Genomic DNA, 15,943 nt, shown 5'->3' on the forward strand with positions numbered 1-15,943 from the left:
TATCTGTAATGTCCACAATGAGTCCTGGGATAAGCGGCTGTGTTGTTATCCACGTAATTTTATGGTTGAGGAAAATGAGCCTGGGTGAAATGTTTCGGACACTTTCAGTTCCATGGTGCTGCCTCTCACCCTTGAGAAAACAGCTAGGCACGAAGGGATTTTCATCTTTACTCTCAGTTCTCCAGTGTAGTTTTTATCATACAATCCAATATTTGGGTTTGCATTTCTCTATCTGTTAGATGATGCAGTTAGACAAGATTATATCCAATTCCCTTCTAATTTAAAAATGTGTGTTCCTACAAACTCACTCACTCTCTATCACTAATGCCAGCTTGCTTTGTGCTCTTTAGCCTGCGCTTGCTTTAGTAAAAACTGATTAGAGGGACGTTGGTTCTTTTTGGGCTCACCTAATCAGATCAAATTAAATATTCAGGTTATTTTATGTGCACCTATACAGCAAAAATCCATACAGTTCCAACAGCAGTTACAGCATCAACTGGTACTGTGTCACTATGTACCAGAGAGTATTTGAAGCATTTTACATATATTAACTCATATAATTGTCATAGCAATCCTGGCCTATCTTCATCCTATTTTACAGGTGGGGAAATGGAGACCCCGAGGCCTACGTGATTTGTCCAAAATCATACAGCTGTGAAGTAACTGAGCCTAGATTTAAACCCAGGTAGTCAGGCTCCAGAGTCTAGGTTTACAACCGCTAGAGATTGCTGCCCCTCAGTTACAGCCTACTACCACCAGTGTTGACCTTCTTCTGTGCCTACCGCCACATACTCACGCCTCACCCTGTTCCCAGTTTTTCTCAAGGTTGTCTTAATGTTCACATTGTTGAAAGCGTAAGCCATACTCTGAAACTCTACCCCATTTATAAAGCAGTCCTATCCCTTAGCTAGTAGTTTAGTTTACATAGAAGCCAAAGTCATAGAAGATTAGTCACAGTCTCCAAATCTCCAATTTTGCATAAAATATATGTGGGTTTTGTCAAGGCTAAAAATCGCCAGGTGGTTTAGCACAGTCATTTCGACAAACTGTAGACTAACCCATAGTTTTCCCAATTTTTTGATATTTTAAGCATTCAAAAGTATTACTATTACTTTTGGTTTGAAATAACTTATCTTACAGGCATTAATATATTCAATTAACAATATTTACTTACAGCATACATTCAGAAGAATTCAGTTTTAAAGGTTATGGGGAAAATTTTTAAAAAGTTCAAGAGGTGGTTTTGGCCCTAAATGAAATTAGACTATGGTAAGTGACAAGGTACAGTGATGTAAATAATCAAGGGGAACAGATGTTCTGTAGGGACCAAGGACTGTTGTAAAGCAACGTGCTGAACTTCGGGAGGGGCTGGTGGGAGAACTCAGCCTGGTGTTGAGGTGTATTTTACTGACGGTCAGCAGCAAAGAAGTGAACCAGTTCATTACTGTAAGTATCATTAGTTTGGTTTGTGATACTTACAGACTAGCTTAAGGATCATTCTAGAATTGTATAATTAATCAGCTATTACTGTATTGTATTGGAATTTTTATTACTTCTCCATTTACTCTATTACTTTCCAGCACATCTGGCACAAATTTGCTCAGAACCTAGCAAGTGCTCAAGAAATACTTAGTGATTGATTTCCTTCCTCATACGACTGAGATACAGGCTCAGTTGCCAGGGATAGCAATATATGAAGGAACCACATACATATTTTCACAGGTGAAATTTTATTAAAAGGTTTTTAAAATGATGTTTCAAATTTTTATTAATTTGGTGATTTTTTCATCTATGTTAGCAATGTGAGTGGGCCAGCACTTCTTGTTAGAGTTTAAAAAAAATTCGGCTTCAAAAATATACAGCTGCTTGAAACAAATTCCCTCAATGTTTAGCTACATTTTCCAGTAAGTTCTCTTCCCTAAACTACTGAGTAAGATTATTCATTCCTTCTGGTTTATTTGGCTAAGCTGCCAATTTCCCTTTTGCTATTTTGAGGACTAATTTCCCACAACATGATATACATCGCTAAATCTCTAGCTTTTCACTTACCTCAGATGATTTAGAAGTTTCAAGAATCCTCAGTTCAGATATTACTTATTTCATTTCACTTAAATAGATTAGAGAAATTATGCATAAAAAATCTTCGGTAGAAGATAATTATGTATTTTGGTCAATTTAAGGAGAGGATCCTTACAATCAGGTTATGTGGCATGATGTGTTTTTCTAAATATTTTCTAGTATTTCAGATCCCTCATGATTCTTACCCTTCCTAGTTTCTTTGCTTGAATAATACCTCGTATTGTTTCTCGAAGTCTTTTCTGCTGCCCTTGTTAGTGATCCTGAATTTTCACATTCCTCTTACTTAGTTATTCTGTAGGATTCTACTCTTTCTCTCTCAGTTTTTCTCTCTTGAACTTTGACTTCAATTTTTATAACTCTAATATTTTCATATAGATGACTAGCATGGGGATTTCTCTATTCTCTCCAGTGTCATGACTCCCCGACAATGTGGTCCACTGAATTTTTCTTCTCTCTCAAACTATCTCTCTCTTTAGAGGGAAGATTGGCTAAAACAAAGTTTTTGTCTCATTTTACTTGTGTTTTATTTGGCTATTTGAAAATAGTTGTGGACTCCATAGTCAGAGGAAAGGCTGTCTTTAGAAGATTCAGAGAAGAGAATTGGGGTGGAGGATGACAGTGGGTTTAGTTTCTCTGTGAACACTTTCTATTTTTGCCACCCTGGAAGGTTTTTCTAAGGCCAGTCAGTTTAATGTGGATATCAAGGGGTCCCTTGAAAGTAAAAATTTGTACCGTGAAAATATTAGATAAAGGGAGGAGGTGTGGAGGTAGAGGAGCACCACCATTTAGCATATCTATACTCTCTCTTTGGCAAGATCTTTGGCACTTGAGGGATGACATTTTCAGAGAACTTGGCAGAAGGTGGGGAGGACTCTGTATCCAAAAAGCAGAAAGTCAACTCTTTATATACAAAGTGAGTATGCTATTGTCTCTAGCTAACCAACCATGAGCACTTGTGAACATCTGGGATTAGTCTATTGGACAGATTGAAAACAAACATTTTGAAGAATACAAACTTTAAGACCAATGCTTAGCACAGAGCCTGGTACCTAGTAAATGCCCATCCGATTTGCTGACTGAATCAATGAATGAAAAAATGAATGAATGCAATATAATACCTGCAAAATATTATTAATAATAATAACGGGAAAGACAAGTCCTAAATGACAACAATAACAGAGAAAACTCCCATAAACTTATTCTTGGATTGCTTTTTTAATTTTTGAGAGCTTTGGGATTACTGAAGGAAATCTGTATCACTCCTTTCTTGACCCCAAACCACTTAGTTTTTTGGAACTCTCCCATGTGAAGCAACCCCCCTCCACGCCCTTTCATTGGCTTGCCTTTGACTCTTGGTTTTGTGGCTTGGGTTATCTCTGTCTCCAAGTGTAGAGGGGCTACAAGATGGGAGGTGAGCGTCCTGCTCAATTCTACTGTTCGGGATATACCCAGAACACAAGGAAATGGTCCCTGGTTTTGTGTGAAAAGGGACTAATTGATGCCTTTCTGAGAGCTGATTTGAATACAGAAGCTCTGATAAGGGCATCCTGTTTGAAAGGTGAGAAAAGGAGGCCTCTGTGGAGCTTGAAAGGTGCTTCCCCAGAAAGTAAGCAAGAGCTGGACAAGCATAAGGTAGCTTGATAGTTAAATTCCTAGAGTAGATAACTTCCCTGAAAAATGTGGACAGCAGTGATGAGTGGACAGTGTGGGCTGGGCACTTGACCTTCACTGGCCAGCCCTTCTATGCAGAAATGAACCTGTGATTTGTTTTGAAAAGAAACAGGTTTTATTAGATTGAACCATATGAAAATACCATTTTTGCTTGTTAAAAATGATCTAAAAAAGGTAAAAAATGGTCTTTTGAAGTGAAGATGAGACCTAGCTCTGACTTGTAATTTCCTTTATCAGCTGCCTCTTTTTGACAGCCAAACAGGTAATTAGTAAGAAATTGTCCTAGTGATTATAGTGATTAGTAGTTTTTAATTTATTCATTAGTTTGTTTATTTGTTTTCAAGTCAGAGATTTTGGTTGAAGCTGAGAATGTCAAAACCTTGAAGCTGTATTCCGTGTGCCTGCACAGGATGGGAGCACATCCCCTGTGGGCGTCTTAATGCTCTCAGTAGGATTGTGTTGTTAGTTTATTTATTTAATTAATCAATTTATTTATTTTGGTGAGGAAAATTGGCCCTGAGCTAACATCTGTTTCCAATCTTCCTCTTTTTGTTTGAAGAAGATTGTCCCGGAGCTAACATCCATTCCCATCTTCCTCTATTTTGTCTGTGGGATGCCACCACAGCACAGCTTGCTGAGCAGTGTGTAGGTCCGCACCTGGGATCCAAACCAGCAAACCCTGGGCAACCAAAGCAGAATACATGTATATAACCACTATGCCACCAGGCCAGCCCCGTTGTTTATTTTATTTTGACCTGAAGCATTGAGGCTTATACAGATGTAGAGCTTCCTCAGGCATTCTCCCCTGTGCCCAGCTCACTATTACTGCTTCTGCAAGCAAGAAACCCACTTTGCTAAAGCCATCGCTGAGCTTCAAAAATGTTAACACGCTTTCTGCTTAATGTTTGCCAATGGGCTGATCTAAAAATGGCAGCAAGGAGGTTACCTATTATCCTCAGAACAAAAATACACTTTGGGACTGAAATAGATTATGGTCAATGGGGACTTGATCTGTTGACAGAAAGTTGTATTAGTATCCCTCAGCAATTCATAAAAATAGAGTGAGATTTTATGTGGTGAATCCTGTTTGTTTTTTGTTAATTAAAAGAAATGAATCTCTCCATTACTAGCTCTCCATTTTTAAGTCATTTTTCTCTTATACTTATTTTCCCACAGTATTTCTTTATGAAGTATACTCATCTTTCAAAATTCTGGAAATCATTCATTTGTGCACATTTACAATGGGTTATATCCTTTGTACCATAGCCAAATTGATTTCATCAAATTTGTTATTAAAAATACTTTAAAGAAGTATATTGAAGCATCATTGAGATAGAATATGGAAAGATTTAAACATGGTTTTTTGAATGAAACATGCATATTTTTTCTATGTGATGTTCAAATTCCTAGCAAATTGGAAATTTTTATTATTTGTTTCAATTGATGTATAATGAATAGGTTGACCTCGTCCTTCTTAGTCTGCAAGTGCCCAAGTTTATGCCTGTTGTCCTTATGGCCTTTGTTCTGGACTAAAATGTCCTGGCTTGGCCGACAGACTAAAGAGAAGTCCTCCTAATAATGGAGCAAAGGTGTAAGCAGTTTTCTGGCAGTGAAAATTTACCTGAGTATTGAAGTTAAATATTTCAAAAAGCAATGCAGATATATATGACTCTGATAGGCATGCTATAATGGGTTAAACATTAAAATTACAATGAATAGGGGATTTTAGAATCTCATGAGACAATTTAAGTTAATTATTGGCTGTGCTTAACTTCCTGATTACTATGCAGTCATTTGGTAGCCATTAAGTGCAACTAGCTACTCACAGTATCAGAAATCATAGAATTATGCAGTTTCTAAGTTCTAAGACAGACAAAATTAAAGAAAACAGAGCAGTAAAAAGGTTCCGCACTGCAATGTTTGTACAAGGTACAGGCCAACTGTTCTACAATGTAAGACAGATAGATAGTGTTGCTTTACTCTCAGGGATTTTGTCATTACACTGTCTTCCTCTTTGTGGGGAAAAAGAAAAAAACAAGATACAAGAAGACGTAAAACTTGGAGCTGAAACATATAGGGTGATATCAGCAGTATGAAAGTGAGAAAAGAAATACTGAGTAAGGTGTCCTTTCTTCCATATCACTTGCTGGGATCTGCCTCGTGTGTTACCTAAGTGCTTCAAACTTTAGAGTTTTTTGTGTGTGGTTATGAAGCCCTAATTGAGGATATCCTAAACTTTCATCATATGCGTTGGCCTGAAGGAGAATAGATGCCAGGCTTGGATTGGGAAAGAAGAGGTACAAATCTAATTGTTAATTTCTGGATAGAACACTGCTATTGTTGGGATTTGGGTTCTCTGCTTGGTGGACCTGATTTAGCACTGTGTAGTATAGCCTGATTCATTATAGAGCTGTTCATCTCAGAAATAGCTACAGTGAATGTGAACGTTATATATGTTTATTCCAGACCAATCTGCCAACACAGTAGAGCGAGCACAATCATATAGTCTCAGCAAGGCAAGCAATGAGATGGGATTTGCTGTTGCTTTTTCACCAGCTCATCATAATGTTCTTTCTCAGTTAGAATGCTCTCCACAATCTGATTATTGTGTTTACTCCATGGTGTTCTTTCTTCATGTCATTAATATCCTATTTTCTGGCTGAGATTCTCTTTATTTATGATGATAGATCTATAGATTTCCAGAGGATAAACAAATGTGATTATTTTAGTGGTTAAAGTACAAATTGGATGTTCAGTGGAGCTCTTATGGCTGTTGCAGATCAGCTGGATGGGTTCACGGTCTATGCCTAGCTAGATTCAGTTAGAACAATTTTAGAGTGCTGAGAAAATAGACACCAGCCAAAAGCCTCCTAATATATTGATGGTAAGTGATAGAGTATGATGACAAGAACATAACTCCAAGTGGGCCATGTTTCCTCTTGTAACAGCCATTCATTTGGTGCTACTATTTCCACATATGCATGCTCCATACCGAGCAGGTATACCTGTGATTCGTGTGGGAAACTCCCATTTATCCCAGTAGCAAAAGAGCCAAAAAGCTAAATTAGGTAAAAGCACTTTTTGGTAAAATTATTTAGTGCTAACTTATATATGAATATGCTAAAAATATAGTTTTAGTGCAAAGTTAGTTATTATGATATCTGGATGCTTTGAAAATTGACAATGCATGAGTAAAAAGAGATTCTGTGAAGCGCACAAAAAATTTAATCAGAAACTCATTCCAAAGTTTAATTTCGGTGTTCAGTTTTTTGACAATTCATCACGCTTCCATTAAAAACTGCTGCATTCCTCTTTTTAGACTGATCATTTTAACTATTCCCTCCCCAATTACTCTACCAAAGATAGAGAGCCTGTGAAGCTGGATCTCGGGCTGTTTGAGATATTATTGGATGTTACAAAAAATATATTGTGACAGAAAACATTTTTCAAGATGGCTGCAATAAGACCCCTCCCCCACTGGCCATCCCACCTGCATTTCGTACAATGTGAAGTGGAGTCGGTGCTTCCTCACCCTGAATCTGGGTGGGCTTGTGACCACAGTAGAAGTGATGTTATATGACTTTGAGGCTGACTCTCTTGAGACCCCTTACTTGGACCCAGCCAGCATGCTGTAAGGAATCCTAGGCCACACGGAGAGACCATAGGTAGGGTATTCTGGCTGAGGGCAGAAGTATCAACTGCCACACATGTGAGAGAGGACACCTTCAGCGTGACTCCAGTGCCAGCCACTCTGACTGAAACCACATGAGAGATGCTAAGTGAGAGCTGCTTAGCTGAGTTCAGTCAATCTCCGAACTCATGGAAGATAATGTTAAAATGATTGCTGTTGCTTAAAACCATGATCATTTGGGATGATCTGTTATGCAGCACTAGATAACTGGAAAACACATGCTTAGTCAAACATACTTGAGTTCAAATACTGACTCTACCTTTTGCTAGTGGGATAATGTCAGCCAAGATCTTAATCTCTCTAATTCTGTTTGTTCATTTTGCAGATATTTAATCTGGAATACGATAGGTGCTCCATAAATGTGTTTCCCTACTTTCCTCCCCCTCTTCTTCCCTTCCTTCCTTCATTCCATCTGTTCATCCATCTTTCATCTTTCCCTCCTTTGCTTACTTACTCCTTTCCTCCCATGTAAATTCAACTGAGTGCAGCTGCTTTTATCGTAGGCCATTTTACACTGGAAGATGCTAGTGCCAGGTGTGGATTTAATTGGACCTTTACTTAGAATGTAAGCAGACAGAATTCAGGATGCATTTTATTTTCACTGAAAACTGCTGAATCACACATTCCAAAATCGGCATAAAATATGCTCAGACTTTCCACAGACGGTGTGTGTGATGCGATCAAGTGCCTTGGGGGAATGGGGTAAACACATTTTTTAAAAAAGGAATGTTTCCATCAGTTCACAGTGAACATTATCTGAATTCGGTTCAGGGGAAGAATATCTTAAAAAGCTAGATAAAGGAAATGAAGGCATGAGCAACATGTTATTTGTGGGAATGACATACATTATCTCCTTGGCAACTGCAGGGTGGCATGCAATTTGGCAATCTACGTTGTGTCATGTTGGATGCCTGGAAGTCACAGTTTCCTATGGAAACAAAGGAAAGAACAACATGAGAAAAAGAGTTCTGATTTTAGTATACTGGCAAAGTATTTTAAAACCAACAGACCAGCAGGCTTCCACAGCATAAGTAGAACTCAAAATGGCATTAAATTTTCATTTATTAATTCCACAATGCTTTAGAATATGGATTAGATCCAAATTTTCTTTGGCCCTGCTGAGCTTTTCATTCATGCTTTGTGGACAAATGATTACTCAAGACATTTGTGTGGAAGTTTCAATGCACTGGTGTTTAGTAAGTCTTTCATAAACATCAGGATATCAGCTTATACATGTTCATTTATCTGTTCATTCAACAAATATTTATTGAGTATCTAACTTGTGCTAAGCATTGTGCTAGGTGTTGAGGCTTTGTAGACTCTTTGCCTTAAGTCTTACCATCATCCTGTCATATCCATGGGATATTGTGGCATTTCTTTCTTTGAAGTGAATCAACAATTTAGTAAGCATTCATTTAGACCCAGGTGGGAGAGCCTATTATATTGGGAGCGATTATATTGGGAGTGGAAATGAGCCACAGGGCTACACAATACTTGATCGGGCACCAAGCAGTTCTCATCATGGCCTCTCTTTGGTCAGTGATTTCAGTGACCTTGCTTAGGTATAGTCAGCTTGTTTTCATCAACAGCCTCCAAGTGAATAGCTCCAAAATATTTATAATAGTGACTCATGCTCAATATAATTTCATTTGGTAGGTAATTTGGTGAAATTGAATGTCTCAAATGAAGGAAACTCAGGTTGCAATGTAGCTGGCTAGAGTCTAAAAGTTTCCACTTTGTTGAGATTCAAAGAAGTATCAATATTATAAAATGCTACAAAGGCAGCCTGAACAGGAGAACGGGACTGCTGATCACAGCAGGAAAATGATATGGCTGGTTATGTGAGATTAAAGCGTGACATCAGTGTTGTCAGGATCACCAGTGGGCTGCTGGGAATTCTTCCACAATAATGCTGGAGGCAAGGACTTGAGGTTTACTCAGGAGCATAAACTTGGGCTCAACAGTCAGTTGTTTCCAAGATGATCTTGCCTCCCATTGATCTGTTTAGTGTCCCCAAAGCGTTGCTTTTAGCTTATTCTATGTCCACTTCTAACCTCATCACAGCAGAAGGTGGGGCCTTTATCCACATTTCTGGGGTCTATGAAAGAATGACTGTAAGGCAGATGGCTATTGTCCTCCAAAGAGTCTCACGAAAGAGCCTTCTAGGCTGACCTTCCAAATAATGGTTACAGGTGTTCTTCTTGCTGAGAGGGGAAGAAGCTATATGCCTGATTTTGTATTTTCAATATTAAAATTAATGACCAGATTTTGCTTCCTGGATTTTCCCCCGTAGGGTCTTATTTTACTTTGTCCTCTCTAAGAACAATATTTCAGCTTAGAATTTTCTTGGGTTTGTGGATATATTCATGAAAGATTTAAATAGCATTGCAGCTGTACAGAAAAGCTGTTCCAGTGTGTGCTTTGAAAATCAGCTTTTCAATAACTGATAGCTTTAGAACTGTGATTGAGAAGCAAAATCCAGTTCTTGTTAAACAAGCTATTTCAGCCACTGGCTACGTGTTCCAAGCAGTATGAAGAAGGAGGGGCTCATGTTTCTCACCACTTTGCTCCTAGAGAGGCAGGATGGTGTCCATAGCCTCATGCCTTTCCTGTGTAGCAGCAGAGGACAAGAGGAAGGTGGAGGTTGATCCAGGAGGTGACTCTCTTCTGCTCTGTAGCAATCATTCAGTCATACTTTTAAACAGACAGATGTATGAAATGGGAGAGGAAAAGCATTTAATTCTGGTTATCAATTAATATTTCAGGGTTGACTCATTAAACAGTCCATTAACTAGTGCAGTGGCCCAGGAAGCATCATCTGGATAGAATAAATGACTGTTATCTGGTTTTCAAGTGGATTTAAATGCACTGCTTTGGGCTCTACAGCTTTGCCAGCTACTTATCTCCTGAGACACATTGTGTGAAACTCATTTTTGCTGTTTTGATTGTCCAGGAGGGAATGATTTTGTTGATGATTTATTTCAATGCAGTTTTCTCCTCCTTTATTTATTATTTATTCATTTGACTTATTTTTTTGAATACTTCTTCATGCTTGGTTTGGTGCTAGTCAGTGGGGAAAGGAAAACCATGAGATACTGTTGCAACCCTAAAGACATTCACAGTTGGGAGGGGCATGCACACAGCATGCTACATGCTAGGCTAGGAAAAAGCAAAGGATGCTGTTTGAAGACATAACAGTCCCGATTAGAGTTTCTGTGGTGGAGGATTCTGATGAGGGTTGTGGGGGTGTCAGGTTAAACTACTCAGAGGAAGCAATGGCTGACTACTATCTTAGAAAACATAAGAGAGAGGCAAAGAAGTTGGAGGAAAGAAGGCAGTGAGAGGAGAGTGTGCAGAGACCCAGAAGCAAGACAATACAGCTCATACTTGTAGAACTAAATGAAGACGTCCTGGCAGAATCCAGGTGTTTTCACTGGGTTACCCCAAAAGCAGACTCTGTTGCAAGGATGTGTGTGCAAGCAATTTATTTTTGAGATGATCCCAAGTGCTGTGAAGGAAGTGAGGTGGAAAGAAAGAAAATCCAATAAAGTAGGATTAATGAGGAGATTTACCACTGTGTGCTCATCATTGTAGAGACTCTCCCAGGGTATGTGTGGAACACACCTCAGAACTGCCCCACTGGGTGGCAAAGAAGTAAGAGTACTTATTTACCAACTCTTAACTCGTGTTGATTAGGTTTACTCAGGGGGTATCAACTTTCTTGCACTTTCCTCTTCCCCACTCCAGTCAAGCTGCTGTAGCCAGAGCACCCCTTAGGCAGACAAAGACAGTAGGCAATCAGCCTGTCTGGAGTAACATCCTGGGTAAACCAAATGAATAGGGACCAGGCACTGACAGCACATGCTACACTATGGTACCTGGAATGGTTAAGAGGAGGGTTTGGGAATAAAAGAGAGATGAGCCTGGATTGGGAGGCAGGACCCAGATCATGTAGAATGTTATGCCATATAGGTGGGTTTATTTCTTCCTGAAGACAATAGAGTGCCAACTGAAAGAATGTAAGCAAGGAAGTAATATGAGATTTACAATGCATGAATATTATTTTAGTGGAGAGTAGAGAGGAAAGGTTCATAAGGATGTTAGGTCTGAGAATGTTAATAGCCTGTGCAGTAGCCAAATGAGAAATGTTGCTTGCCTTTACAGTGGCTGTGGAGAAAAAGAGGTAGATTGGAAAAGTACTGAGGAAGTTGAGTGGAAAAGAACAACGCAGAAGGAGGCAAGAATAGCTGGAGTTTTGTGGCTTGGAAAGCTAGCTGGATAGCTGGATAGCGTGCTAGTCCTTAAGATCTAGAATACAGCAGGAGGGATGTATTTATTTGGATAAATATATTGGGTTCATTGAATACAAATGAATTTATACATAAGTTGGACTGTGGACATGAGCAAGAATGTAAGTTCCATAGGGTAGGAATTTAGGACTTTCCCTCAACTCTTGTATCACCAGAGCCAAGAACAGTGCCTGACATATAAATAGGCACTCAATAAATATTTGTTGAAAAATTGAATGAATAAATGAGTGGAAGAATGAATGAATAAATTAAAAGTTTGGTATGCCTCTAGTACATTTGAATGACGTTCTGCTATATACATGGGTCTACAGTTTTGAGAAAAATTTGAGAAGTAGACACTGATTTATGATGTTAATATAAAGATGATAATACAAGCCACTGGACAGGTTTATTCACCTGAAGATTGAGAAAATGGAAATGTCTGAGAGTTGAACCCTATGGAAAGATAACATTTTAGGATTAGTTAGAGGAAGAGCATCTCACACTGGCGACTGAAAAAGGTAAGAGGAACATTACTAGACTGTGAAATTTACTGAAAAAATTTAAGGAAGAAGTGATCAACATATTAGATGCTGCTGAGACAGTAAGTAAGACATCTTCTAAAAAATTCCTATTGGAATAATCTTCAAAGAATTTCAAGGGAAAGATGGGAGAGGAGATAAAATAGCAATGAGTTGAAGAGTAAGTGACAGATGAAGAAGTGGAATCAGTAAGTGTAGACAATTTTTGACCAAACAGGCACTGACAGAGAGTAGTAGCTGGAAGGAGTCAAAAGTCTGAGGAGTTGATATTTTCATTTGTTTCTTTATAACTTGAGAGAAATTTTGGTCCACTGTATGTTGAGAAAGTGCAAATATTTTTTAAATTGCTAATATATCTAAGTGAACAATATCCACAGGATTCTTGATTTTATGCCTCTCTTCAAGCATCCATCAGCCAGAAGGAAACCTTTTAAATGGGAGCCCTTAATCATCTTTTTCTACGATTGGCAGATCTGGGAAAGTTGGATTTTAGCTAATTCTTAGCATTACTTCAAGGAATGGAGCTGATTGTCTCCACTTAGAATAGGAAGTAAGATGAATTCTGAGCAGATCACAAAATGTTGGGTTTTCATATATTTCCAACATTTTTTGAGGTGCATAGTTATAGTATTCATTTAACATTTAGTTCTGTTGAAAAATACAGTGTATTTCTGAGTACAGAAATAATGAAAACTTCTATAGTAATATTTTACTTCACAGAGATTAGTTACATATCTACCTTGGAATATGAACTGATAACAATATGATAATATTATTTAACAATTATTGATCACTTACTATATCCTAGGCAGTCTGTTAAGTGCTTTACGGATACTACTCCATCAGTAACTCTAAGTAGTCATCGTTATTATCCTAATTTTACCCAGAACAGAGAGGCTAAATAACTTCCCCAAAGTGACACAGCTGGTGTTTAGCAGAGTCCAGATCTTGAATCTACCTGATTTCAGAACCTATGGTTCTGAATTTGGTTTGTAACTACTAATATACTGCTATATAAGAATGATAGTGAAGACAGATATTTGTAGCTTTTGGTTTTAAGATTCATCTTACAGATGTTCGTAGAGGGCACATTTCCCTTGCTGCCAACCAGATATTTGTCTTCTAGTTTCTGGCCTGCTTGGCTAAAGTGCTTATCTTGGTGGCACATGTTAATGTGCTGATGAGCCGTTTGCCATAAATTGCAACTCAGCTACTGATTTAATTTATGCTAAATTTGCAATCTGCCTTTACTGAAGTGCAAAATTGACTCTCTTGTCATAAAGTGGTAGAACATGCAGAATAGTCTAATACCTTATTTTCTAGCTCAAGTAAGATTACCTAGGCTTCAGAGAAAGTTTTAAAATTTTCATTTTGGGTGAACAGCTGTTTCAGCATAAGAGCCTTGTTAAAGGTTGAGTGGTTTGGATAATGCCCCAGTGGATACTGTCGTTGATTGGATGGCACTTAGTCCTCAGGACAAGTCAAATTATTTCCTAGAAAAAACCGAAATGGCTTCAGCTATTTGAGGGGTTGTCTGTTTGACAATGTAAGAGCTACCAACTGGTGTCGTGGTAGAATATCGATTTGTTCTGCTGACTTAACTTGCTGTTTTACTGTAGATGGAGTAGATTTATAATGAGTTGTGTTAACAGGATAATTCAACATATGCTTTATGACCAATTGACTGTGCTTCTGTTCATAAAGACTAGGGAAGGAAATTGATTTTGAAAATACAAGAGCCTACCCAATAGAGGGCTTCATGAGTCCTCTTCGGCTACATACACGTGTGTACACGCATTTACTTTATACGTAATTTGGCACATGCTTTCCTGAACTTCATTAACTTTTTAAAACTATTTTGTAGATAATTACATGTTTGAACAATCATTCTCAAGTCAGAAACTAGAGATAGTGCTTTCATTGATATCTTCCATGGGTTACAATTAAAATTGAAGTTGCAATGTCTTATAAACCAGAGGGAAGAATGTTTCAGTTTTACCATATATTTGAATAGCAAATTTTTAAACATCTTTTGAAAGTGCTGTATTCAAACTTAAGGTAAAGTTTGTGGAAGAAAGTTGGGGCACTGCTTTCCTTTTGCAGAAGAACACCATGAAAATATTTTGTATCATATAGAAGATGCAAATTTTAAGTGGTGATGTTGATTCATATTTAAAACAGCTAGAAGAGAAGGCTTCTTCAATTTAAAAAAACACTTTTCTCAGCTAGATTGCATTTGTTGTTAAGATAAAGTTTTCTGTAGAACAAATCATCTAAATGTGGACCTATTTATAGATATTTACTTAGGCCTGAATGTAGAGGCTATCTAGGATCCAAAGTAATATCTATAAGCAATTTATGACAAAGAGGCACTAAAGGAGTAGAAAGAAGATTAGGAAGAATGGGAGCGGAAGCCATCCATAAAAACTCTAGAACCACTTTCAGATATACTGGAAAGGAAGGTTAATCAGAGGAAGATTTTTTTGTGGGGCAATGTGGCAAATAGTACAGCGTTTAGTTTATCATAGAAACTAAATAAATGTAAATCAAACCCAAATCTGAAAACCCAAGCTGTTTATAAATGTCATTTACCTTGTTTGGGTTGTTGTGGACATGTTTCAGGTAAATTCTTTTCCTCTTTCTTTTGCTTTCATTAACATAAGTGCTGGCCGTTGTAGGAAGCTTCCTGAAGTGGTTGAAAGTGTGGGTTTGGGATTAAAATCCTGACTCTAACCCATGTTAATTGTCTGACCTTAGGAGAAGTACCCAACTTTTTTTTTTTTTAAAGAGGATTAGCCCTGAGCTAACATCTGCCGCCAATCCTCCTCTTTTTGCTAAGGAAGACTGGCCCTGAGCTAACATCCGTGCCCATCTTCCTCTATTTTATATGTGGGACTCCTGCCACAGCATGGCTTGCCAAGTGGTGCCACGTCTGCACCCGGGATCCGAACTGGTGAACCACGGGCCGCGGAAGTGGAACGTCAAACTTAACTGCTGCGCCACTGGGCCGGCCCAGTACCAAACTTTTTTAAGATTCAGTGTCCTCATTGGAAAAATTAAAATATTAATACTATCTCCTGGGTGGTTGCAGGTAATATGTGAGGTTATTTGTGAAAGTCGTTTAGTGTAGTGCTTGGTCCATAGTTAGTGCTCCATGTATTGTTGAAATGTTGATGGAGATTCAAGATTTCTGTCTAGCAAGTGCTAGTATCAGACAGTAATTATGCTAGAGGAGCCCCTGAATGTAAAGTATTGCCTTACTTGTCCATTTCAAAAGAATATGTGTAAGAAAAGAAAAGGAAGATTTTAGAACATCCTCAAGTGATCCCAAATTTTAATTGACAAGGAAGCTTATTGGCCTTCCTTATCCTTGTACCACTGAGAGAAATCTTTAAAAATTATTCCTACTACCACCAGAAACTTTCTTCCCTCCCTCCCAAGTCCCTCTTTCACCTGGTTAAGCCTTACTCATCCCTAAAGTTTTAGCTTATGTGTTGCTGTTACAAAGAGGCTTTCCCAGTAATCAGGCTAGGTAATGTACTCCCTAATTCCTTTATAGCATTTATTGATTATCATAATTTTTTTACAGTTCCTGGGAGAAGTGCAAGGACTGTATTTTTTTTTTACCTCTATACTCCCAATGACCAACAAAATAACTTGAAAAGTTAGAC

The 15,943-nt window shown here is 38.2% G+C and overlaps 1 protein-coding gene and 1 long non-coding RNA gene across 3 annotated transcripts in view; one reads left to right on the forward strand and one right to left on the reverse strand.

Moving 5' to 3' along the window:
• The window catches only part of GABRA4 (gamma-aminobutyric acid type A receptor subunit alpha4), a 64,736-nt gene that overhangs the window by 35,445 nt on the left and 13,348 nt on the right, over positions 1-15,943 (forward strand). The gene's annotated exons all lie outside the window — the stretch shown is intronic.
• The window catches only part of LOC111772913 (uncharacterized), a 48,887-nt gene that overhangs the window by 2,001 nt on the left and 30,943 nt on the right, over positions 1-15,943 (reverse strand). Inside the window, exon 3 of the long non-coding RNA XR_011437140.1 lies at positions 8,287-8,369. This is a non-coding gene — a long non-coding RNA (uncharacterized lncRNA). The remainder of the gene's footprint in view (positions 1-8,286; positions 8,370-15,943) is intronic.

This window comes from Equus caballus, chromosome 3 (assembly GCF_041296265.1).
Source record: "Equus caballus isolate H_3958 breed thoroughbred chromosome 3, TB-T2T, whole genome shotgun sequence".
Taxonomy (NCBI): domain Eukaryota; kingdom Metazoa; phylum Chordata; class Mammalia; order Perissodactyla; family Equidae; genus Equus; species Equus caballus.